Source organism: Lissotriton helveticus, chromosome 8 (genome assembly GCF_964261635.1).
Source record: "Lissotriton helveticus chromosome 8, aLisHel1.1, whole genome shotgun sequence".
In the NCBI taxonomy this organism is placed as follows: domain Eukaryota; kingdom Metazoa; phylum Chordata; class Amphibia; order Caudata; family Salamandridae; genus Lissotriton; species Lissotriton helveticus.
Window position 1 is genome coordinate 1,015,431,985 of NC_136069.1, and position 27,487 is coordinate 1,015,459,471.

At 45.0% G+C, this 27,487-nt stretch overlaps 1 protein-coding gene across 2 annotated transcripts in view; it reads right to left on the reverse strand.

Annotated features, from left to right (window-relative positions):
• CNKSR2 (connector enhancer of kinase suppressor of Ras 2) overlaps positions 1 to 27,487 on the reverse strand; it is a 1,535,139-nt gene that overhangs the window by 247,541 nt on the left and 1,260,111 nt on the right. The gene's annotated exons all lie outside the window — the stretch shown is intronic.

The window sequence follows — 27,487 nt, forward strand, 5'->3', positions numbered from 1 at the left end:
AAAAATACTACCGAGAGATTAGAGGAACATGCTGTAACCTATGGGGAGATGGTCAGTTGCGTTGTCAAATATGTATGTATATAAGAAACAGTTTCCCAACAGGTTTCAATTCAAGACAATTCAATAATGTATGCAGGCAGCATTACATAAAAGAGAAACAAGGAGACGTGTACAATTAAAGGGCTTGTAATTCACCAATTCTTAAAGGAAGTTGCACATAGAAATACAGTTAGGCAGCACTGTACAGAGGAAATCATGTGACAACCAGGAAGCACTTGGTGAGTTGTGATATATACAGTTAGTGAGAGGTGACTACGCAAGTGCTGAAAGTGAACAGCGTGAACGGCGCAAGGTGATCAATATATATACAGTGTAGGCTCAACGAGATTCAGTTTGAACAATTTTACTCAAAGTTTCAAAATTTTTTAGAGCCAAGGACATGAGATGCGCCATAGAGTTGCGCTGTGGTGTCGACGGCCGTGAGTCGGGATCGTCTTCAGGACAGGGTTGTCATGTTGAAGGAGTGCAGCGGGGAGAAAGGGGTAGGTCAGCTAGGACGGGAAGGGGCACGGGTACGGTGGTCAATGGATGAGAGACGGCTGTGACATGCAGCAAATGGCGGAAGCGAGAGGGTGATGGGGGCTGGCATGGTGTGGCCCGCTGGTGGTGTGGTGGGCGCGGGGAAGGGCATGCTCAAGTTCATACGCGACCACTGTGCCGGGGGCAGGGATGGAAGTGTCCACTTACAGGGTGCCTAGGTGTCCGGGAAGGAAAGCTGGTGGAGGTATATAGGGGGACAACCGGGTGGGATGTGGGTGGGTGGATACGGTGGGAAGGGGTGCTGGTAGTGCGTGGGAGATGGTGCGCGCAAGAGCGCGATGGTGATCAAAGGAAGAGTGACTAGCGACTGGATCCGGTGGTAGTCGTGGGGGAGTGTGCGTGCAGGTGATGGAGAATGGGAGGCTGGTGGGTGCCTGAGAGAACCCACGGAAGAGTGTTAGTGATCATACCTCGAGGGTGATTGGCGGGCTGCCAAGGACCTTAGTAGATGGCCGGAAGGGCAGCGTCTCCAGTGGAAGCTGGGAGGAGAAAGGGAGGACGTGAATAAGTTATGTATGGCTGAGGCGGCTGTGAACATGCGTGAAGGGCAGGGAGGGAGGACATACTTAATTGTAGCCGATGGACACGTGGTGTCAAGGTCCAGGATAAGGGGCAATTAGAAGATCGTCTGGGGGAATAAAAAGAGGGGGATGAGAAGTAGTGAATAACCGGCAGGTACGTAGGTGGGCCACTGTGGACTGCGAGCCCGAAAGGATAAAAGTTACCTGCATCGATATCGGTGTGGGCAATGGTGGTTAGGGACGGACAGCGCCTAGGGAAGATAAACAAAGGCGTATCAAGGAATGCCCAGGCCGCTAGGAGCGATGCTGCATGGCAGATAGCCCGGGGGCAAAGGCCACGTACCTGAATGAATCAAGGCTGCTGTGTTGGGTAGATACTACGGGCGGAGAGGAGGCTCGCTAGCAATGGGAGCAGCTCCGTGAACCCGGAAGGGGTTCTATGGCGTATAAGAAGGTGATTGAGCGCAAGGTGGGCGTGTCCTGTGGTCGGGGTGGGACTGCGACGGGCACTAGCAGGCGGCCCTGGCATCGCGTTGCTAAGGGCAACAAGGTCTCGGTAAAGAAACTTTATTGAGAGATCACAACGGATGTGATATAACTGCATAAATAACTCATAAGTCTCAAGAATACAATAATGTGAAAACTGTTCATGAACAACAGGTGAACCGACACATGTGATGAAATAACAGGTACAATGTCGTCTATGTGGAGATCGGGTCTTCAGAGCACATAATAGTGAGTCAGGTCAGATCGTGTGCACAAAGGTCTCATAAGCATGTACAATCAAAATATCACATATGTTAATTAGCAAAAAGAGCTTACAGGCATGATAAAACGGTATATACATCTGAGAGATTCGACCAGGGATGGGGAGGGATAAATGGTGGTGCACCATACAGGATTGTGAAGTACGGCTGGGGTCGGGTTAAGGGAAGAGATCAGTATATGTGTGTGCTTAGGTTCAGGATGACAAGAGAAACCGGGGCCCCTGGGGGGGGGGGGGGTGTTGGTTAGAAAAGAGTTCAGAGCCAGACCGGTGGTTGGGAGCTGGCCACCCAGTCTGAGTGTGTAAAGTTCATGAGTGGTGTAAGGTCAGTAGAAGAACTAGCCACTTGGGACTACACAGTGATGGTGCTGTTCCACTCATCAAGTGTGTTAAGACCATTGTTGACAGAGTCGGCGTGGGAAATCCATTTACATTCCGCTCTGTTCAAAAGGCTAGTCATATTGCCGCCCTTGATGGGTAATGAGGGTTTTTCAATGACCATCAAATGCAGATCAGTGTCGAGGTGCTGTTTGTCAAGGAAGTGTGCCACCAGGGGAGCGGTCAGGACTTTGCAGTTAATTCTGCTCTTATACTGTATGATCCGCTGTTTCACTATCTGGGTGGTCTGGCCGATGTAGATGAGGTCGCAGGGGCAGCAAATAGCGTAGATCACATTTTGTGTTTGGCAGTTGGAATGGTGTTTTAGTTTATCGGTCTGTCCATTATCGGTGAATTCTTTAGTGTTGGTGGTAAGGTCACACACGCTGCAGGACTGACATTTGTAGTGCCGATGACAGGCGCCAAGCCCCAGGCGGTTGTTATGGTGTGTTTGTCTGTAGGTTGGTTTGGCCAAGTAATTGCATGAACTAAATGATTGGTGATATTGTTCCCTCGTTGATAGGAGAACAAGGGGGGCTCATGGATTGTTCGTGGGGGCGCAGGATCGTCCAATTCTTCCTGATTATTTTGCTGATCTTGTTTCTGTCTGGACTGAAGGTAGATACAAAAGGAATCCTGGTCAGGGTCTTTTTGGTGTTGGGGGTCAGGAGGTGTTCGCGGTGGTTGTACCATGCACGTTTCTTGGCTTTAGTGACTAGGCGTCGTGGGTACCCTCTGTATACTAGCTTGTTCACTAGTATGTCTGCCTCCCTGAAATAGTCTTTCCGCCATTTGCAGTTGCGGCGGATACGCAAAAATTGGCCATAGGGTAGTCCATCACGCAGGCTCCTTGGGTGGTAACTGGAGTAGTGTAACAATATGTTACGTTCCGTGGGTTTACGATATAGTGATGTACCAAGGGTACCCTCTTCTGCATGGATAGTCACGTCCAGGAAGGGTAAGTCATTGGTCTTGTAGTCACTCGTGAATTTTAGATGTTCCTGTGCGTTATTTAGCCAATCGACGAAGGGTATCAGGGTGTCAGTAGATCCATTCCATAGGAGGAGGATATCGTCGATATACCGTCGCCATATATCGATGTGTGGTAGGTAAGGATTGGCAGAGTTGAGGATGAGTGATTTCTCCATGTCATGGACAAATAGGATGGTGAAATTGGGGGCGAAATTGGGGGCGAAGCAGGCGCCCATGGAGACACCCCTGATCTGAAGGTAGTAGGTGTCTCTGTACATGAAGTAATTATTTTGGAGTGCAATGCGTAGTAGGTCCATGATGAACTCAGTGGGGATCTTGGTGGGTTGGGGTCTGGCAAGTAAAAAAAAAGAAAAAACAAAACAAAAAAGAAGGTTCTTGATCACTTCTAGGCCTTCGTGGTGGGGAATGTTGGTATAGAGTGACTCTATGTCCATACTAACCATCAGTTGTGTAGACATATCAAAGGCCTTAACCTCGATGGTAGTAATGAGGTCCATTGTGTCACGTATGAGTGTGTCGGTCAAAGGAACAAATTCCTTGATGATTGCATCTATGTATTTTCCAAGTGGTTCCAGAATTGATCCGCAACCGGATACAAAAGGTCGTCCTGGGAGAACGTAAAGGTCGTCCTGGGAGAACGTAAAGGACGGGTGTCCTGGGGTGTGGGTTGTTGAGGTATTCAAATACCTTTTTGGTAATGATGTCAAGGTCTCTGGCCGTCGTGGTCACTGTAAGTATCTTCGATCTGATGTCAATCAGGGGATCTTTGGCAAGTGGGCGGTAGTGATCCGCATTCGAGAGCTGAAGTTTGATCTCTAAATCATACTGTGTGATGTCCATGACGACAATGCCTCCGCCCTTGTCCGCGGGCTTGATGATGATCTCACTGTTGTTTTGGAGGGAGTTGAGGGCATTTTTCTCAGCTAAAGAGAGGTTGTAGGGGATGAATCGGGCGTGGTTTTGAGGTCCATCACATCTCTCATTACTAACCGTTCGAAGGCCAGTTTTTCAGGTGGCATCAAATTGGAGGGTGGATTGAAGGTGGATGGCGGACGGAATGGTGAAATCTGGAAGGGTACAGAGTCAGGTCTATCTGCAAAAAAATGTTTAAGGCGTATCCTCCTGAAGAACTTCAAGAGGTTGGACTGGAGTTCCAGAAAATTGGTCCGTACAGTGGGCACGAAAGTGAGCCCCTGTGAAAGGAGTGTAGTTTCTTCAGTGGTTAGAGAGTGATTGGAGAGGTTGAAGATGGGGATAGTCATTTCTGTGTCTGTGGGAGCTGTAACAGAAGTTACTGGGGCGGGCCCCATTGGTAGTAGCGGTTCCGTGTCTGTGGTTCGCCTGGTGCCTGGGGTTGGTATTGTCTGTTCCTGGCTGGGCGATTCGGTGGTGGTGGTTGGCCGCGGCCGCGGCCCCGTGCTAAAAAAACAGGTTTCAAAAGTGGAGGTGGTCTGTGGGTGGAAGATGAAGACCCAGCGTCTGAGTCTTCTGCTGAGGTGTTGGACGAATCAGAGAAAGTGATCCTTTGGTTGTTCCGGAAACTGCCCCAGTTCCGTGTTCTTGGTGGATTCTGAGTGGTATTGAAAAATTCCTCGTTTAGGTAGGGGTATGTATTTTCCACTTTGTAGTATTTAATGTCTTTTTGTATCTTGTTTACTTTTTTGTTGAGTTCAAATGTATTGAAGGTAGCGATGGTTGAGATGATTTTATCTAGAAGGCTTTTGGCGTCTGTGAGAGAGGGATCTGCCAGGATGAGTTTCTCCAATTCATCGATTTCCTCCAGTTCAAGACAGCTATGTTCGATGGCCGTGTCTATGCCAAGGACCATCCAATGACGGGAGCAGGTGGTGGCTAGATGACTGAAACTAGTTCTGAATGTAGGGTCCTGGGTGAAAATTGCGGGGGTGTTCCGGATTTGTAGGCCATCAGGTATCGCGCCTGATCGCAAATAGTCTGTAAGCATCCGGGCGTGGAGATCAGTACAAATCTGTTTCTTTTTTAATTTTTCAAGTTTTTCTAGAAGGACACGGGAAGTGTTGGGGGCGGCGGGGGTGGTAGTCGAGGTGGAGGGTCCCGTGAGGAGTGAGGGACCCACCAGGCGCGACTGAATGTACTCTTCAGAGTAAGTTAAAGACTCCTTGGACATCTTGTGTATGCCAAAAGGTAATACACAGATGGGGCCTAATTAATAAGGCAAAAAGGGGGGTACAGACTCTCGCAGCTCAGCAGCTGCTCACAATCTTGTGAGGAAAGAACAGGAGTAAAACCCATAAACCGCGTTGGGATTGGGTGTAGAATGTATATAAGAAACAGTTTCCCAACAGGTTTCAATTCAAGACAATTCAATAATGTATACAGGCAGCATTACATAAAAGAGAAACAAGGAGACTTGTACAATTAAAGGGCTTGTAATTCACCAATTCTTAAAAGAAGTTGCACATAGAAATACAGTTAGGCAGCACTGTACGGAGGAAATCATGTGACAACCAGGAAGCACTTGGTGAGTTGTGATATATACAGTTAGTGAGAGGTGACGACGCAAGTGCTGAAAGTGAACAGCGTGAACGGCGCAAGGTGATCAATATATATACAGTGTAGGCTCAACGAGATTCAGTTTGAACAATTTTACTCAAAATTTCAACATTTTTTAGAGCCAAGGACATGAGATGCGCCATAGAGTTGCGCTGTGGTGTCGACAGCGTTTCGATCCCCGTGAGTCGGGATCGTCTTCAGGACAGGGTTGTCATGTTGAAGGAGTGCTGCGGGGAGAAAGGGGTAGGTCAGCTAGGACGGGAAGGGGCACGGAAAAGGTAGGTACGGTGGTCAATGGATGAGAGATGGCTGTGACATGCAGCAAATGGCGGAAGCGAGAGGGTGATGGGGGCTGGCATGGTGTGGCCCGCAGGTGGTGTGGTGGGCGCGGGGAAGGGCATGCTTAAGTTCATACGCGACCACTGTGCCGGGGGCAGGGATGGAAGTGTCCACTTACAGGGTGCCTAAGTGTCCGGGAAGGAAAGCTGGTGGAGGTATATAGGGGGACAACCGGGTGGGATGTGGGTGGGCGGATACGGTGGGAAGGGGTGCTGGTAGTGCGTGTGAGATGGTGCACGGCAAGAGCGTGATGATGATCGAAGGAAGAGTGACTAGCGACTGGATCCGGTGGTAGTCATGGTGGGGGGGTGTGCGTGCAGGTGACGGAGAACGGGAGGCTGGTGGGTGCCTGTGAGAACCCACGGAAGAGTGTTAGTGATCATACCTCGAGGATGATTGGCGGGCTGCCAAGGGCCTTAGTAGATGGCCAGAAGGGCAACGTCTCCAGTGGAAGCTGGGAGGAGAAAGGGAGGACGTGAATAAGTTATATATGGCTGAGGCGGGAAGTGTGGCTCAGCGGTTAGAGGCGGCAGACCCAGAAGCAGAGGTCGGCCCGGGACCAGGGTTGGATTCCCGACGCGGCAGGGTACGGAAACAATATCAGCGGGCTCGATAAATCTCGCCTCGGTGCCTCTCTGACCATGGGGTCCTACGCTGCAACTCTGGGCAATAGTTGCTTAATCTCCACTACGGCGGCCCACCCGCTGCGGGATGCCTGGCATTCACCCTGGGGATACCCAGTAGGGGTTATCTCACGGGGAAAAGCCAGGACGGGTTCCCAAGGCATGCGCCTTGATGCCTTCGGGTGATACGTGCGCTATATAAGTCACAATACATACTACATTTACATTTACAGGCGGCTGTGAACATGCGTGAAGGGCAGGGAGGGAGGACATACTTAATTGTAGCCGATGGACGCGTGGTGTCAAGGTCCAGGATCGGGGGCAATTAGAAGATCGTCTGGGGGAATAAAAAGAGGGGGATGAGAAGTAGTGAATAACCGGCAGGTACGTAGGTGGGCCACTGTGGACTGCGAGCCCGAAAGGATAAAAGTTACCTGCATCGATGTCGGTGTGGGCAATGGTGGTTAGGGACGGACAGCGCCTAGGGAAGATAAAGGCGTATCAAGGAATGCCCAGGCCGCTAGGAGCGATGCTGCATGGCAGATAGCCCGGGGGCAAAGGCCACATACCTGAATGAATCAAGGCTGCTGTGTTGGGTAGATACTACTGGCGGAGAGGAGGCTCACTAGCAATGGGAGCAGCTCCGTGAACCCGGAAGGGGTTCTGTGGCGTATAAGAAGGTGATTGGGCGCAAGGTGGGCGTGTCCTGTGGTCGGGGTGGGACTGAGGCGGACCCTAGGAGGTGGCCCTGGCATCACGTTGCTAAGGGCAACGAGGTCTCGGTAAAGAAACTTTATTGAGAGATCACAACGGATGCGATATAACTGCATAAATAGCTCATAAGTGTCAAGAATACATTAAATGTGAAAACCGTTCATGAACAACAGGCGAACCAACACATGTGATGAAATAACAGGTACAATGTCGTCTATGTGGAGATCGGGTCTTCAGAGCACATAATAGTGAGTCAGGTCAGATCGTGTGCACAAAGGTCTCATAAGCATGTACAATCAGAATATCACATATGTTAATTAGCAAAAAGAGCTTACAGGCATGATAAAACGGCATATACATCTGAGAGATTCGACCAGGGATGGGGAGGGATAAATGGTGGTGCACCATACAGGATTGTGAAGTACCGCTGGGGCCGGGTTAAGGGAACAGACCAGTATATGTGTGTGCTTAGGTTCAGGACGACAAGAGCAACTGGGGCCCCTGGGGGGGAGGGGGGTTGGTGAGAAAAGAGTTCAGAGCCAGACCGGTGGTTGGGAGCTGGCCACCCAGTCTGAGTGTGTAAAGTTCATGAGTGGTGTAAGGTCAGTAGAAGAACTAGCCACTTGGGACTACACAGTGATGGTGCTGTTCCACTCATCAAGTGTGTTAAGACCATTGTTGACTGAGTCGGCGCGGGAAATCCATTTACATTCCGCTCTGTTCAAAAGGCTAGTCATGTTGCCGCCCCTGATGGGTAATGAGGGTTTTTCAATGACCATCCAATGCAGATCAGTGTCGAGGTGCTGTTTGTCAAGGAAGTGTGCCACCAGGGGAGCGGTCAGGACTTTGCAGTTAATTCTGCTCTTATGCTGTATGATCCGCTGTTTCACCATCTGGGTGTCTGGCAGATGTAGATGAGGTCACAGGGGCAGCGAACAGCGTAGATCACATTTTGTGTTTTGCAGTTGGAATGGTGTTTTAGTTTATGGGTCTGTCCATTATAGGTGAATTCTTTAGTGTTGGTGGTAAGGTCACACACGCTGCAGGACTGACATTTGTAGTGGCCGATGACAGGTGCCAAGCCCCAGGCGGTTGTTATGGTGTGTTTGTCTGTAGGTTGGTTTGGCCAAGTAATTGCATGAACTAAATGATTGGCGATATTGTTCCCTCGTTGATAGGAGAACAAGGGGGGCTCATGGAATTGTTCGTGGGGGCGCAGGATCGTCCAATTCTTCCTGATTATTTTGCTGATCTTGTTGCTGTCTGGACTGAAGGTAGATACAAAAGGAATCCTGGTCAGGGCCTTTTTGCTGTTGGGGGTCAGGAGGTGTTCGCGGTGGTTGTACCATGCGCGTTTCTTGACTTTAGTGACTAGGCGTCGTGGGTACCCTCTGTGTACTAGCTTGTTCACTAGTATGTCTGCCTCCCTGAAATAGTCTTTCCGCCATTTGCAGTTGCGGCGGATACGCAAAAATTGGCCATAGGGTAGTCCATCACGCAGGCTCCTTGGGTGGTAACTGGAGTAGTGTAACAATGTGTTACGTTCCGTGGGTTTACGATATAGTGATGTACCAAGGGTACCCTCTTCTGCGTGGATAGTCATGTGCAGGAAGGGTAAGTCATTGGTCTTGTAGTCACTTGTGAATTTTAGATGTTCCTGTGCGTTATTTAGCCAATCGACGAAGGGTATCAAGGTGTCAGTAGATCCGTTCCAGAGGAGGAGGATATCGTCGATATACCGTCGCCATAGATCGATATGTGGTAGGTAAGGATTGGCAGAGTTGAGGATGAGTGATTTCTCCATGTCATGGACAAATAGGATGGCGAAATTGGGGGCGAAGCAGGTGCCCATGGAGACACCCCTGATCTGAAGGTAGTAGGTGTCTCTGTACATGAAGTAATTATTTTGGAGTGCACTGCGTAGTAGGTCCATGATGAACTCACTGGGTTCAAGCTAGACTGGCTGATGATGGCTGATTAGCCAGGAACCGGTCCAAGGATGCTTGTTTCCTGTCCAGGGAAGACATGGCTTGGCAGTTCGGGCTGGACTGTTCTCATGAGGCACAGGGTCAGACTGATTTGCATATGGCCATCTTCTTGTTTTCTGTAACTGTGTCACGATAAGCTAAAAATATTTGTTCGTAACAGTATAATAACAAAAAATGGTTTGTGTATATATCGTGGGCAACACCTATCTATGTTGAATTAGAGTGGATGGAATAATTGTGGCTGCAATTGTATCATTCCGTCATAATTTTTTGTTGTAAATAGTTAAAATATTAGAGAGAGAGAGCAACCCTGGAAAATACTTGATTGTGATAAGTATCTTGACCCAGATGCTTCAAGGGACATTGGGTTGCACTTTTTTACATATATGTGAAAACGGAGTTCACAAACAAAAGGAAATCCCAGAGTACTCATTAGAAAACCGTGACAGTTGCACCTTGACTCTGGAAAACATTTATAAATTCCAAAATAGCAGTAAATGTACTACACATGTAGGAGGAAACTTATGGGAGTAAATATCTTATTTTTTTGAAATATTTAAGAGCCACAACCCAATCCCCAACTGTCCCTGTGTATGATATAATGGTTGTAGTTGATTCGAGGCATGAAGGTAGTTCAATGCACTATCCAAATACTGGGGCTGGCAAATGTGCAGTCTACTTATGAAATTGTTGGACAGCAAAGTTGTCTTTGGAAGTTGTGCAGCACTACCACAGCCACACTTAAGGTCAGGTACAGTTCAGTGCTTCAGTAGCAAGGAATTTGTCGCAACCTCCCTTGAGTAGATGCAGGCTTGATCCAGGTAACAGAACCTTCCCTCACACACATATTTAGGCACATCTGCAAAGTTTTGAGCATTGGTGATACAGTAGAGGTGAGCAACAGGTCATCTGTGTTTGCACTCCAGCCCTTTAGAAGAGGATTTTAATGGTGGAGCCCTGTTGCCTTGCACTCCATAGCTACACTGAACCCAGTCTGCACTGTCCTCTGTTCTGGGCCAAACAATGTTTTCTTCTATGTTTTATTTCTGGCACAAACATCAAAATCATTAATCACTTTTTAGGTTAACATCTACTGCTGTGCACTGTTAAAAATGACGAAATAAAGGCCTTCATCTGTGCCTGCCTGAAGGTGAGCACCTACTCTATCTCTGTCGTGAAACTGGACAAACACCTTCTCCTACTCTCTACTCTAACAATAATAAAGACTGCTGCTGCACTGTATACCAATGCCTAAATTCTAACAGAACAACCCCAGGTTGCTTCCATTTCACCCCAAGATGTCGCATATGAAAGAACTGCCCAAAAAACAAGTTAGTGAAAAAAAAAACAAGCAAGGCCCGAACAGCATGACACCCACTCAGCATGTCTCTTGCATAGAGTTGTTAGAGCAGATTTATTAATTAAAATTAATATTAGTTTGTGCGTGTTTAAGTTAGCATAACAGTACTTGAGTTAATATGCCTGGTCCTCAGACTGCCTGTACAGACATGCACTATCAAAATTACAGAAACAAATCCTGTTTTATGCGTCACATTTTTTTGTTTCTTATTTTTATGAAATCCTATTGGTTATTGTAATTACTACTTCATTTCACAGCATGCCATGAGCGTCACTTTCACTGTTTGAATACCTTTTAGATCATAGAGATAGCTATGTGGCAAAGATTAAGGAAAATACTTATGTTATTTTATTTACTAAATATAAGAATATCATGTATGTAACAAATTGCTATATTTGTACCCACTTACTGTCTTCTGTAACAGAGGGGATTACATATTTCCAACTCCCCTTAAGCTATGCAGTACCTTATAGTGTTTTTTGTCAATTCTTTTGGAAAAGGGTCTATTAGTGGAGCTTGAGCTGGACTAGAAATTGCCATTTCATTAGTTGTCTAGAATTAATTGGGCTTCTATTACAATAAATAATAGACCCATTATGCTATACCAAACATTTAACACTCCTAACAAGAAAGTGTATGTACATTGACTGATGTGGTGTGTAATTTTGTTAGAAAAGTTAACAAAAATGGAAACTTGATACAAGCTGATCTGTCTGAAGGTGTTAGAGAAGGAAGACGAGCATAGAAAACAGTAATGAGGAATATTCTGAAAAGCCTGAGAGACGATTGCCAAAAGTATGAGTGCCAAACAGAAAGTACTCAGCACATAAATGAGCATATTTGACAAAAAATTGACCCAGAAGAAAGAGACACTAATTTGAGAGACTATCGATTTCTGTTGGAAACATCTTCATGAATAGACATGAATTGAAGGATGATATTTATCTACAATGAATAATAACCTGATAGAGTAATGAAACTGAATTATTAAATTTCTGGGAGGAGGATTTTTGAGTTTTTAGAATATTCATAATGTGTCTGCATACCTCTCTTAGATTTGAAACTGAGTTAAATGTTTTCCTTATTTTAATAGTTGATGTCCACTTCCAAAAAGATTGTTTTTGTATCTTCAGTATTTTGTTAAAGATAGTTATATGTCTGTGTTGAGCTTTATGAACTGAACTGTTGAATTACATGCCCATATCTCCTTATATCAATCATCTTTGAGAACTAAAAATACTTACATCAGAATTTCTAACATTTTGAAGAATTTATTTGTAAAAATGTTTGCACCTTTGAAGTTTAGCTTTTGTTTTCAAGAATTTCGTTTTATAGAAAGAAGATGGCTACTTGTAACAAATGTAGCTTGGCTCTAAAAATAGGTTTTCATTTTTAGTTCCAATTGACATTTTAGTGAGTCTGCATTATTTGGCTGTGCATGCTTCAAATAAGAAAATTGTCTCACAACGTAATCAACTTTGGAAGGTATATGTTTGAAATGTGATAGTGGAAAGAAGATTAGAAAAAGGAAGAGAGAAAAAATAAAGATTGATGACATAAAAACAAAATTATATGAAAAATTGAAAGGACTGGAGGAACTGAAGATGAACAACAAAAAACAATGATTGAGTTACTGTAGAGTAGTGAAGTGTGGTTTGTGATGATTTAAAAAATCATCAGCGGGTAATGTTAGAGCAGATTTATTAATCCAAATGAATGTTCATTTGCATGTGTTGAAGTTAGCATAAGCAGGCCTCGAGTTGATATAACTGGGCCTCAGACTGCCTATGCTGACATGCACTTTTGAAATTACAAAAAGAAATACTGTTTTATTCTTCATATTTAAAAAACCTGATGATGTTCTTTTCCATTAACCAAAAATAGTCAAAATAGGATCTGTTCTGTTGTGCTGTGATGAAACGAAATGTAATTTCTTCACAGCTTTGATGGAACTGTGTCTTAACTATTCTTTCTCTTGCAACAAGTCAAGGACGTCTCCTGTTTCCAATCCAAAAGTTCTTTATTTCGGCTATTGAGGCCATAAAAGATACAATAAAAACAGTAAAATCCTCATGTCATAAAAATACAAGCTAAAAGTAAAACATATCAACATACAATGTTACGACAATTGCAAGGAAGCGGAAACTATCTTGATTCGTTATATGTGAGGATCCAGGGAAGTCAAGATACTATTCACTGCAATTCATCTAACGGTTAGGGATTAGCCTTTCAGCATTTTTTTCCTTTTCACCCACATAGCCATTAAATAGTTAAATAGTGCAAATACAATACAGTGTAAAGTGCTCGACTTTAAAATTCTAAACGAATGTAAACAGTGTCTAAAGCCTAGATTCCTACACAAGGGTACTAGCCAGTGCTTTCTTGGTCTACTATAAGCAGGGCAAAAAAACAGCACGTGTAGTTCATCCTCCACAGTTGCGCTGCACCCTGGACAGGTTTTGTCGTCCGATGTAGACCATTTGCTTGTGAAGTCTTTAATGGGCAATCTACCAAACCTCCATTGGATAAAAAGTTTCCTTGCAGTAGTAGGAAAAATTATGTCCATAAATTCTTCAAACTTAAATGAACTTTTGGAAACCAAAAATTGTTCAGTGCGGGTGCCAATTTTTGGGGCGCACAGGAGCGTAGGTAGGCTTTTGTCCTTGAAGATCTTAGTGAGCGATTTACGAGAGACCTCAAGACAGCCTCTTTTGGGATCATCCCACAGATCAGCCAAACCTAATCGGGAAAATTCTCGTTTTACATAGGCCAACCATGGGATTCTGTCAGAACAATTATGGCTCAGGACATGCTTCAGATCTTGCCTATAGTGGGTCAATTCAGTAGTGGACCATAGCCTGTGCCAGAACCTCAATGGCTTTAAGGCTAACTCATCCCCTATAGAAGGGAGGCCCAGATCCAGTCTCAATGGTAAAAGAGGCGTGCCTTGTGGTAGAGACAGCAGCCGTCGAAGGAAGTTGGCCTCCACCTTAATGAGTTCTGTTCCAGCATTATAACCCCACAGTTCAGCACCATATGATGAGGCTGCTCTGGCTTGAGTTTTGTACATTTCCAGTGCTGGACTAACTGGCTTGAAGGTTGAGGAATTAGAAACCTTCAAAATAGCCCCCACCATTTGCGTTAGCTTTAGGCGCGATCTTGCTATCTGTGGACCCCAAGATAGGTTTTCATGCAAAGTTACCCCCAAGTACTGGAACGTTGTAACCCTTTCCAGCCTATCCGATCCCAAGGTTGGATTTGGCCTAGTTGTTGCCGAGGGATTAAATACCATAAACTTGGTTTTGTCTGCATTGATCTCGGGGCCGTGGGCTCTGCAGAAGTCCCCAAACCCATCAAGTATCCGTTGGATCCCCATGGGAGATTTGGAGAGCAGGAGAGTATCATCGGTAAACATAATTGCCGGAACTTTCCTGCCTGCCAGCCTAGGGGCATCATTGTTGATGACGTTGTCAAGGTGGGATATTACGCCGTTGACATAGAGGCAGAACAGGGTTGGTGCTAAGACACAACCCTGTCTCACCCCCCTGCCAACTGGGAACCTAGATGACAATGCCCCATCCCTCCCACACCTAACCTGGGCAAAATTCCCATTGTGAAGCCTGATGATTGCATGCAGGAGCTGTGGTGGAACACCTAACTCCCTAAGAACCGCCCATAATTTCTCGCGTGGTACTAGGTCGAATGTGGACCTCAGATCCACAAACACCATGTACAGACTTCTCCCCTCGATCCTTGCCGTTTGCCAGAAAAGAAGAACGAGGCGAAAAATCTGATCCATGGTGGATGTGTTCTTCCTAAAACCTGCTTGGAGAGGACTAAGGATCGCGTTGTCCTCCATCCAGTCCAAGAGCTGGTCCAGCAGAAGACGGGCGAAAAGTTTTTGCGGTACATCTATAAGGCTGATCGGCCTGTAGTTGACTGGGAGCAGAGGAGAGCCATTTTTAAAAATCGTTACTATCTCTGCGCCCAGCCAAGTACAGGGGATCTCCATTCCCCTCAAAACTGAATTAAAAATAATGAGCAGATAGGGACCCCAGATCTCTGGTTGGTGTCTGAATAAGTCTCCGGGTAGTTTGTCTAGACCTGGAGCCTTCCCCCGTGCAAGTCTCCCTATTGCATTTAATACTTCACCCAGAGTGAACTCTAATTGTTCGTTATGGTCAGAAGGGAAGTCGGAGACTGCCTCTGTAGGGATAGTAGAACTATCTTGATACAATTTGCTAAAGTGGGATTCCCATACCGTAGCAGCAATATTTGGCTCTATAGCAGCTTTCGGTTCCCCTGATCCTGTATGTACTAATGACCAAAAATGTTCTAGAATCCCTAGTTTCCAAGGCCATTGTTAGATTGTGCCATCTATCCCAATCCCATTCAGACTTTGCATGGGCAATTGCCTCCTTGTATTTCCGTCTGAGCTCATGTATTTTTTGTTTATCTGTGCCAGACTTGACCATTGAAATCAACTCAGTCTTGATCTTTTTACACGTAGAATTATACCAAGCTGAGGTTAGTGTTCTCTTCTTCCTTCTCACGGACACAGGGTAAAAAACCTCTCCTAGCCTGTCAACTAGGTCTACATGGATATGCCCTAATTTCTCATTAAAGTCTGTAGCTATGGGTTGATTAATCAGGTCGTCCATTTCGATTAGTTTTGGGAGCGCCAGATCATAGATTTTCCTGACACACTCTGTAGAGTTAACTAGTTCCCCCATTTTACCCTACGTCTATTGTTGGATAATACTAGGGCCCCTGTGTCTTGTTCTGTGTCATTTAATGGTGTGCTTTCTTTAGGCCCTGTGTGAACCATATCTAGACAGAGAGCATTATGGTCGCTGTCAGCTCTCACCGTCACTCTGAAATCCCGGACCTTAGACCACATGCTAATATCCACAAAAATGTAATCTAGGCGTGATTCGTGGCCCTTCCTATTGAAGGTACACACTGAAGGGTTGTCAGATGGAGTGCGCCCGTTACAAGCCCTCAAGGCGTAGTTCAGAGTAAGGGACATGATCTGTAACGCCAAAGGAGACCATGATTTCGGACTTGGCGATTGACAAGGGGGAATCCCACAGTAGTTATCCTCAGCCATTAGGGCACCCTCCTTTAGTCCATGTAATGGTTCAAAGTGGCAGTTGACGTCCCCTCCCATCAAGATCTTACAGTCAGCGGGTAGTAGCCCAAGGAAAAGAGATAATTCATCTATAGTGGGTGATTCCATAGACACACTCACTGGACGTGAGTAAACATTCACAATAGCCAAATTACAGGCATGCGGCCATTTAAGAAGAACGCATTGTACGTCTTCCGAATGTGTTGGTATAGTTTCCGCTGTACAACCTAAATGGGTAGCCACCCAAATTGCAAGTCCACCGGACGGCCTCCCTTTGCCTCCCCACCTAGCAGGGACATAAAAGGTTGCATAACCCACCCTTGGGTAAACTTCCCTAGCCCAAGTCTCCTGGAAGAGACAGATGTCGTTACTGTCCACTAGGGAGCCCCAGTCACTGCAGTCAATTTTATTAGCGATACCTGCAAGATTCCATGAGAGAACCTTCATCCCTTTTGAGCCCAAACTATGCACTGTCCCCACCTCGCACTCACCATCTAAATCTACGTTGGTGGCTAACACCCCCGCCGGGAGTACCTGCTCTTCCGGGACCCCCGAGTCTAAGGCGTGTTGTGTTCTTATATTCCGAGGAAGGATTTTTAATATATGGCGATCGAGGGATGTGGTGGATGATTTTATGGGGGTTTCTAAAATACTAGTGGTACTTGGCCGATCGGGGGGTAAATGGACACGGGCAAGATTGCCAGTATCAAGGATATCTGCCACTGTCCCCAGCTGAGCTGTATGGGGGACCACCTCTTTACTTCCCCCCGTGCATTCATCCCGTGGAAGTCAGTCTACCATATCAAGGCAGCTATACCTGTTGACATGAGCATAGTTGCTCTGTGTTAGTGTATCATGACGCATGGGCCTATATGGCGTACCATCGATGGCAAAACCCATCCTTGCCCAGGCGTCATTCACCCCAGGATGCAGGTTGTTATTTATTGGGTAGAAGAAAGACAGCGGTACCAGTTGGATAGTTGTTTCCCGAGCTCCCCAACCAGTTACAAATATGGGGAAGGATCTGAGAATCCCTAAAACTCCCAAGAATGCAATCACCCCTTATTTTCTTTGTGGTATATCCCACCCAGGGGACCCTCCTGACCATCAATATTTCCCCTCTCCGGTTTGGTGGCAGGGGCCTATGAATGTTCAACCAACTAATGACTTTGTTTCTTAAAGAATCGAAGGATTCTGGTACAGAGTTGGAAAGCTCAGGGACCCCAGTCAAGATTACAGTATGGGCTGCCGCCTCTGGAGGCAGATTGACTATATTTGACCGAATTAGGGTGTTGACATTCTGGTGGGGGCGGTCATCCGTCCTCGTGGGCGTCTTTTCTTGCCTCGTTATGGTTGTTGGGATAGGCAACTTTGATTTCCGCACTAAAGGCACGGGTGGAAGTTGCCTTGGAGGGGGTAGGGGGTTAGGTTTTGGTATGGTAACTATGGGTACACTCACTACTGAAGGGGGGTTAGTCTTCTTTGAAGTTAGGGTACTGGGAGGATTAGGGGAAGAGGGAGTCCCCACGTTCATCATAGTTACACCTTGGATGTTGGTCAAAGTTCTTAGCTGATCCTCCATACCCCCGGTCACTTGTTCTATTGCTTGTAGCCTGGTGTCGATGCAGTCAAGCCTGGCCAACAGGGGGTCTAGGAGTTTCTTCAGGACATTAGTAATAAGATGAATAGACTGTTCCCTCCCAACACAAGACCCCTCACCAAAAATAAACGGGTCAGACTGCACTGGCACCTGTAATTGGGAGGGTTGCGTTCGACTCGTAGTTTCATTAACAATCGTGGTAGGAGAGGATTCCGTCGTGTCAGGCATATTATCGTTAATAATGGGAGCACGATCCATTTTTGCCCTTTTTGCACCCCTGGACTCTCTAGCTCTTTTACTTTTTGGGACAGCACCTTCCCGGAGACCCCGTGAATGAGTTAAATTGGGATCACTCCCCTCCTCCACAGTCAGAACTGAGTCAGATGTTGGAAAAGAAGACACCTCAGGTATGGTATGCTGGTCCTCGCAGTCCCGGTGAGCCCCTCGGAATGTTAGCACAGAATCCACAAAAGCACACTGCTTGCGAGCGTCTCCTGTTTCTGTGGATGATCCTGAAGGGTCCAGCATATGGAATGAGTGCAAATCTGAATTGTGACTCCTTTGTTTTTAGTTGAAGGGTTAACATTAATTATGTATTCTGAAGGTGTTTCTACCAGTGTCACAGTAAATGTATCATGTGTTTATGAAAATCTATTGATTGCTCTTATTATTACTTAGTTACACTCCATGTCATGAGCGTGACTTTCACTGTTTGAACACCTGCAAAATATGCTTCTTTTGGAATGTGGGCAAGAGCTTTTTGCCAATTGTCCAAAAGGCAGACTTCCCTTTTGAATTGGGAAAGAAGGAATACGTTTTAGCAGTGTCAGTTACAGGGAGAGCATAGGAAAGGTAAAGGTCTTTCACACTCAAACTTGACTCTGCCATTTTTAAATATCGCACAATGCTGTGCAAGGAATTAGGCCAGCCTGCTTTCAAGGGAATCTCTAGTTTCACTGGTTCCAGAGGTCTGCCTGTTCCCCCATTTTTCCCTGTGAGAAAGGCATTCACACACATGTCAGAGAGTGTCAGTTCTTCACATTAGGCAATGTCTCCCCTGTCTTTACTGGAAGGCGTCTAATACCAAAGAAATGGGCTTATTGTCTGGGGGAAGCTTTTGAACTACCAGCCTTTTAACAGAATAATTAACTTATCCCAATAGGGTTGTTTGAAACAAAACCCTAATCTTGTTATGCCTGGAACAGGGAAATATTGCAAAATCCAGAAGGCATGAAGGAGCCCAAATATTTGCTTGTAGGACAGTTTTAAAAATAGAAAAATTTGCATTAATCCCTATGCACTCATTTTTATGTTGAGCCAAAGCAATTCAATACTGTGTGTAGTTTTCACCTAAAGTAGAAATATAGTGAGGCCTTTGAACAATATATCGTGTCCAAAATATCAAGGACCAACATATTGTGATGGTAAGTGTCTATGTCTAAGCAAGGTTTTATTATACTTAACTCAACATTGTGTACCTTGGTAATATTATATATTTTCAAGGTACGTAGCTATAGAGGTAAGAATAGTAAATCTATACTAATCTATTTGCACTTACTGTCTCATTATTTTGACCACACTATATTTGTGATATGGATATCATATATGTGAACCTATTGTCAAGCACTATAGACTTACTTTAGTTAAAAGGAAAGGAGATGTTTGTTTTTGGATGTTCACTCAAAATCATTAGGACTCCGCAGGCCAGAACAAATGTATACTTAGGTCCTGTCTGCAATAGAGCTACCAGTGTGATAGAGCTACCGGTGTGTAGCTCTATTGCAGATACAAGGCTGAGTCAGAAAACAGTGTTTGTCACTCAGCCGCCACGTGTTCAGATGTGTGCACAAGTTTTTCCATGTAACCAGTGCAGGGCCTCTTACTGTTCCATTTGGGCACCTCAATCACAGCTGAGATTGCAAAATCAGGAGGGCTTACGGGGATCAGAACCCACTTCCTCACATCTCCACCATTTACAAAAGAGTCAAGTCAGGAAACTTTATTTCGATTCAAAGATAGAATCATAAAAGTATAAACAGTTTAAAAAGGACATTACACATAGAATTAAAACAAAAAAGCCATACAGTTATATTAACATCCAAAACACATATTATATATCCAATTTAAATTTGCAATGCATTCAAAGTAAAGAACCACATATATAAACAGAAAATATTGTAAGTGCATGTGCATTTCATGTGGATACCAACATATACAATAATCTGTTGGATGTATGTCAGATAATAGTCATTGGTATACAATAATGCTGTTCAGTATTGATTTCTAATAGTGAGCGCTACTCTAATAAAGCTAAGCACAGCACTACATATGGTTGGATTTGATAAGGATAATAAGTGTTCATAACCATCTTTGTAATAGCGGGATCCAAGAGTTAACAGAACAGGCTTAATGAACCGATTTCGTGGATCTTTATACAGATTACAAAAGAGAATGAGGTGCACAGTATTTTGTGAAACTATATTGTTACAGGGGCAAGCGGGAAGTCTCTCACAACACCCTGCTTGCTTAGGAAAAGCAAAAAGAAAATGCAACTTGCCAAGGCGAAACCTTGTCAAGTAAAAACGCCATTGGGCATGCATAATGTATTACAAGTAGGGCTGCTGTTGAAGCTTACTCCTATCATACACTGCATGCTCACTACTTCTTAACATACCTAAACTTGTACGGTAGGCGTCCTTAATTGTTAATTTGGTCTCCCTGCCAACAATTTTGGGATTTAGGAATATATGTCCCAATCCAATCTTATGAAAGGTTTCCCTTACATATAGTAACCATGGTATCTCCATGGAATGGTCAAGCTTAAGGCAGTCTTGCAAGATTTCCTTTGTGAGTTTCAAATCATCAGATCTCCAAACCTTGCTCCATAGCAGCAAAGGAGAGACATGAATAGTATCACTCACAAACTCAAGACCAACCTCCGTATGACAAAAAATATTTGAAGTACCAGGTGGGACAGATAAAAGGCGCTTTATGAACTTATTTTCCATGATTTGTATTTATTACAGTTTTGTATCCCCCACACTCCCGCGCCATAAGTTGCAACAGGGATGCATTTTGCTTTACATAGGATGTTCAGTTCTGCAGCCGGCTTTTGACCCAATTTACTTGCAAAACGGAAGAGGGCCTCTATGGATTGTGTGGCCTTTTGAACACGGGCTGATATTAGAGGATCCCAGCTCAAGGTTTTATTAAATAGATTCCCCAGATAATTAAAATTATCGACTTTCACAATAATTGAGTCATTCACCATATACCTGCGATATTTTACCCCTTTAGGGCACGCAGGCCATGGCAAAGGACTTTGTGAAGTTGACCCTTAGATCTAATCCTTGCATAAAAGCGTCAAAAGCATTCAAACATGTTTGCATGCTATTGGCGGTTAGGGTCATTAACATCGTGTCATCTGCATAAGATAACATCGGTATCCGTTTACCATTAACCTGGGGAAAGTCTGCAGAGGTTTCCAACAAATAACCTTCCAGACCGTGGTGTACACCAGAAACAAAAAAGGAGCTAGGATACATCCCTGGCGTACACCTTCAGTCGATGGAATGGGCTTTCTCTTCTCCCCACCTGGGCCAAATCGGATCCTCACTGTTGTAGCGGCGTGCAGTCTGCGGAGAAGGGTGACCAACGGTTCTTCGAACCCCATGGTCTCCATCACCTGCCACAGTTTAGAGTCTGTCTCAGTTACAAAGGCATCCATAGCTACTCATCCTCATATCTCTCTCAAAAGTGTTAGCTCGAGGAAGTAAATGCATGCTTCTGTAATGTTTAGCCCCTGTGTAGGCCATTCCCACGGACACTCACTGCACAATACAGTCACTCACACACAAAGTCACATATCAAAACACCTATGCAAACAGCCACTCACTCACCTATACAGCCACAAACACACCCAGTCACTTACTCATGCAGCCATTCAGACTCCTACTCACTCACCCATACAGTCACTAAACACCCACTTACCCACTGACAGAGCCACTTAAACCATCACTCACTGACCCATATATCCACTGAAACACCCACTCATTAATACAGCCACCAACACAGCATCTCACTGATTCACACAGCTGCTTACACAACCATTTATACACCCATATAGCCACTCACACACCAATACGCACAAGGATACATACAGTCACACAGCCACTCACATGATATATATATTAAAAGTAGAATCACTGATTAGTAGTACCCCTAGTATCCTACTTTGTTTTGTAGTAGCTTAGTATATACGTTTAGCAATCATAAACTCTTACAAAATACTTACACGCACTGGATGGTGTCATCAGTGATGTCATTTGAGATGTCAACAGTGATGACACTGACCATGTCATGAGTGATGTAATATGTGTGGTCATAAGTAGTGCATTGCTGAGGTGCAAGTTATAGTTAGCTGAATTTTTCTGGTTTTGTACAAGTGAAATCTGACCCTATCTGTATAAAAAGCTCATGACGATTTTCAACCTCACTCGACCTTGATCATAGGATAATGATAAAAAAAAAATAGCATATATTGTTTAGATACCCATGGAGAAGGGCAGATGGAGTGTTCAGTTGGGTCTGTTAAGATCAGAGTCTGTGACAAAAACAGGAGTACACCTATCTAACTTTGGAATGCCTGCAAAATACTTTTGCCTTCTTCAAACTTTCCTCTCCTGTTCATTGGGCACCTTTCTTCAAATATGTGATTTTATTGTTGAATTTTACACTGGAGGAAAATCATTCAGAACCTATTCACGTGTAGTAGCTGCCAAACCACGTTTTGTCAAAGAAACAGAAAAGTCGTGACAGAATGCATGACATTGTGCTGATTAAAATGAAATTGGTTTAAACAAGGATTACAAGCTTTTTATTTATGCTCTGTCTTTTTTTTTTTAAACACCTCTTTTATGAGTGATGCGCACCAGAACTCACTGCTAAATTGTTACTCTTTCTGCACATTCGCTGCTTAAGGTGTTGTTTAAAAGGAAGGCAAATCCGAGAGATATCGAGCAGAGACATATGCAATACATTTCTCGGTCATAAGCTCGTTTTACAGCCTAACACTAAACACAGTATTTGGACATTTTAATGTGTCTAGAAATACAGCGTTCTGCCTCTGGACCTCAGAGAGTCGGAAAGGACAAGGGCAGTTGCTATTTTTTGGCGGCAGCGCTAGTAGCCATGGATGTCCCATTCCGTCTGCGGTGCTAAAACCCCGGAGGGATCTGTTGACAGAATATCCAGTAGCACGTTCGTTAGTAACACGACCGTGTGCTCATGAGCTCATCCTCTCGGAGGAACATCGGAGCACAGAAAGTGACCGCCAAGCACGTGCTTGGGCTGTCGCTGCAAATCTCTGTTGTCCTTGATTAGTCAACGTCTATTCTCATCCTATGCCCTTTAACAGATGATGGTAAAAATGTTTTTGATCATGAAAACATATTTTTTTTTATGTAGTTTGTGTACGTTTAAACAATGTTGAAAAATGGACAATATAACAAGCACTGACCAAACCAATAGGTTAGGCTTTTGTATAGTGCATGCAAACAGTCATGCATTCACACCTTGCCAAGATAGCTCTCTCTCAACCCCCCCCCCCCCCCCCCCCACACACACACAGACATATACATATACAGAGCTTGGCTACCAGATAGCCATACAAATGCAAACACAGCAACGCACATGAAGGAATCCTTGATGCACTCAATCTAATGCAGGAAATGACACTGGTATCAAGCTCACTATATATACAGGTATCCCTGGACACTGATCAGCAGGAAGTCATATACTTAAACCATAAAAAAATACAATCACCCATGCAAAAAATCAACACACAGAGGCTCAGAGCCGTACACACGTACACACACACACACACACACACACACACACACACACACACACACACGCCTAGAACATGATCACATGTTAAAAAACAAAGGTAAGTGCAGGGCCCCAAAATATTTTCTTGTCAGACTGATGAAGGAGGGGGTATATTTCAGTGAGGCAGGCCTTACTTCCTCACCTTTTGTTCATATCTCATCAGCGGCTGCAGCATCCCTACTGACATCGCCCGATATATATCCCACCCAGTGGCTCTACATTCAGTCTGGCCTTCGAAAAGCCTGCATCCAGGAGTGTGAGCAACAGTTCTTCGAATATTTCCATTGTGCCTTGTGGAAGCAGAAGAAGGGCTGCCAACCCCAGGAATGGTTAAGGGTCACTTCACGGAATGTCTTTCATTGGTGTCCATGACAGTAGTGGAAATGAAAGAGGGGTCTGTCTGCTGTCTCCTGCTGATGTAAATTAAAGCAGCTGTGGAATTGGACCAGGGCAGTGAAAGAGGTAAAAAAGAGTGCCATTCCTCTGAAAAAAGTGACAATTCTGCCCACTGGCAACCAGTGGCACAAAGTAAGCACTGCATACATACCACACAACACATTTGCAATCAAGCAGCGAACAGGCTTCAATGAATGTACAAAGGTCAAGGACTGATTGAGAGACGGACAGATGATTACAGGATTCGTGTAATACTAGATTTATGCCTTTTGATGAGGTAATACTGCTAGAGGGTGGCAACCCCGAACTTACCTAGAGGAGTGCCAAGTGATGGGTGCAACATATTAGCATTCCCTGAGGATTACTTAGCTGTGGGTCGCACAGCTGAGAAGATATTGAGGAGTACTGGAGTGTCGGCTTCTCTTGAAGACTAACATAGCTCAGGTTTAGTGTTGCCATATGACTTGTCGTGCCCCAAAAACATGCATCCAGTTTACAGCTTTCAAATCCTGGGTTTTCCCTTTACAAATCAGGTTCTTAGAGTGGTTTAGCTTAATTGTGTCAAAAGGGGAAAGAAAACTTACAACTTTCATAATGCCATGTTATAATTCCCGGCCTAGAAACCTTGCTTGTACCAAATATGGGGGGAGCTATTCGGATCCAAGTCTACATTGTAAATTGCATGTGATTACGGTGCCAGGTGTTACATTATACACTTGCTCTTTACAATGCGGCAAATTTGAATTATAGTTGATGGACCGGGGAATAATGACATGTAATATAGAGCTATGAGGGGCCGGTTTGTGACAGAAATTACTGTGAATATGTACGTCATCAGTTTGAACCATGCATTACGCACAGTATAAGATAGGTTTCACACAATATAAGTTAGAATGCTGCACTGACAAGGCCATGAGCTAGTTGTCTACAAAACTCTGTGTGAAACACTCTGATTTACACATTTATATGAGTCATTGTCTCTGTGTAATAAGTGTGATTTGTGTAAAGTGCTCTGACACCCTACATGGGATGAGTAGCACTATCAAAGACATTAAATCAATGTGCAAGAAGGGCTAGGGATAGATGGCGGGCACTGTTAGAGGGTGGTTGTGAAATAATCCTTGGAGAAGGAAGTAATTGCTGGAGCGACAACAAAGACTGTCACACTGGGTGCCACCAATGCAAATCTGACCCTGAACTTGTGCAGTTGATTCTGTGTAATATAAAATTGGCACGCCTAAAGTGATTGATCAGATACCAACAAATCAAAAGTGATGTATTTAATTTTACAAAGGGGAATCTGTCCCGGTGAGGCAGCTTACCCTTTGTGAATCATGTACGGTAACCTTGGGGAGCAAGGTGTGGTCCTAGGGACCAATACATGTTCCCCCCGATGTGGTCCTGTTAGAAATGGAGGTTCTGGTTGGCTAGGGTACGCACCTAAGCCAGGCAGAAACCATCACTGTTGTAGGGCAAGGGAGTTACACGCGGAAGATAGCCCCTGCTCACCCCCTTGGTAGCTTGGCAGGGCAGTCAGGCTTTTCCCAGAGGTGATGTGTAAACCATTTGTGCAGCACACTCACATAGCAGTGACACACTAGGCACCCCACAAAAGATACTCCATACAAGGTTATATAAAAATAGCCTTTGTATTGCTCAAAAAACACATTAGAACATAATCACATATGCACACTGTGCCCCCTGGCACTTAGGTATCGCTTTATAGGGGATTATATACGTTACAGGTCCAATTGGGCCACTGTCATCACCATCATAATTCACAGTTCGAGCAAATAACCAGTAACTACTGGTAACATTGCACTTTGCATAGGCAAAAGTATCAGCAAAAGTGCACCAAAGCAAACACTTGCAGCACACATACCATGAGCACCTCCTTGGTGTGAACATCCTAACATCACCTAGGACAGCATAAAAAAAATTATGCACAGACACCAACAGCAGGGCACATAGCAAACATTATTAGCGTGCCCATGTTATAATCACATCAGGCCCTCCTTAGGCATCTGCAGGTCACCATTACGGTATCTAGGGTGCAGCCCAGACCATGCAATATCAATCATGTGACATCCTCACTGGCAATGTACCCTCACGTCAGGGCATGACACATGCACATTGGGGAAACTCGCGTACTCACTGGTACCGCAGTATGGGCACCTCTACTCCACTCAGCCTGTTGAGGCATGCCACTCCATCTGCTCTCGTGTGCTCTACACAAGTGATCACCACTGGTAGGGGAGGTAACCGCTCTGCCCAAGTTGGGCGGGGACCTCCCTTCACCCCTCTGCCCAAGTTGGGCGGGGACCTCCCTTCACCCCAAGGACCAGAGATGAGTGTGCAGCTGCCAGCGAACATACGGCGCAGCTGTGATCACACCAAGATTGCCAACGTGCTCGCGGCCAGTTTCCAATCAGGGGCCCATCCTGGGCGCACACCACAGTGGCCACAGACGTCAGGATGGGGACCCCACAACCCCCTACTCGCGAGGTACTTCCCGTGGTACCTGGAGGCAGGGGCGGCCTTAGGGATGTGCAAGCTGTGCACCTGCACTGGGCCGCCAAACCCCAGGGGCCGCCACGCCAATATATATCCTTAATATAATAATCCTCTGAGGATGGATACATATTTGCGTGGCGGCCCCTGGAAGGGATTTGGCGGCCTCCGGCTCTGTTCCACTTCCAAACACCCTGACCCCCCCTCTTCACTGGCCTCCGAGCTCAGCCCCGCCCAGACCTCCTCTTCCGGGGCCCCCTACCTACGCTCCCAGCCCAGGGCCGCCATGAGCCTAGAGCCGCCCTGTGGAGGATTCCAGGTCCCAAACAGGAAACATTTTTAAAAGAAGCAACTTTTCCATTCGTGGGCACGTGCTGCTTTTAAAACACTTTTCCTAATTGGGAACTCACATGCAATGCCTGTCCCTTTTCGGCCACCAAACCTGCATTTGCAGCCATTCACAGGGCACAGCTAATTGTGACCTGCCTAATATTCATTATATAAATCATTTTTTGGGTCCCATCTCAGAATGGATATTTTACAATGTAACTTATTAGTAGTACGTTGGTCACACCACAAAATGACAGTTTGCAAAAACCTGCTGCACAATATGAAATCACTGTTTGCAACTTGCCTATGCACACACCAAGCTCATAATATCCTAAAATATAGCGAGAATCTAAGGAATTAAAATTACCCCCCTCTTTGAATTCATGCAAATGAATTGTTGTTTTAAACATATCTCTAAAAGTATATAATGTCTTTTCTTTTTATCATGATTCACTTATAGTGGGCAAAGCTGGAATTTGGAAGAGTGTCAATACTGACGATGAAGGAAATTACAGTCCTGTCCTTAAAGCTTTAAAAAACCCTCACTACCAAGCGCGACTGTTCAGGTTCGACCTCTATAGTGTTCCAAGCATACTGGTGACTCTGGCTTAGCTTGAGCCATTCCTAGGAAGCTATGTAGTATTCACTTAGGAAAATATGCACTGACAAAGCCAATAGATCTGGCATTGGCTGCAAACCTTTTGGCTTTTTCCATTTTTTTTCCAAACCGTAATTTTTGGGAAAGCTGACAGACCCTACTGAATCTGAAAAATGAATTGTTTGAAAACACAATATATTTTTGATCTCGAAAATCAC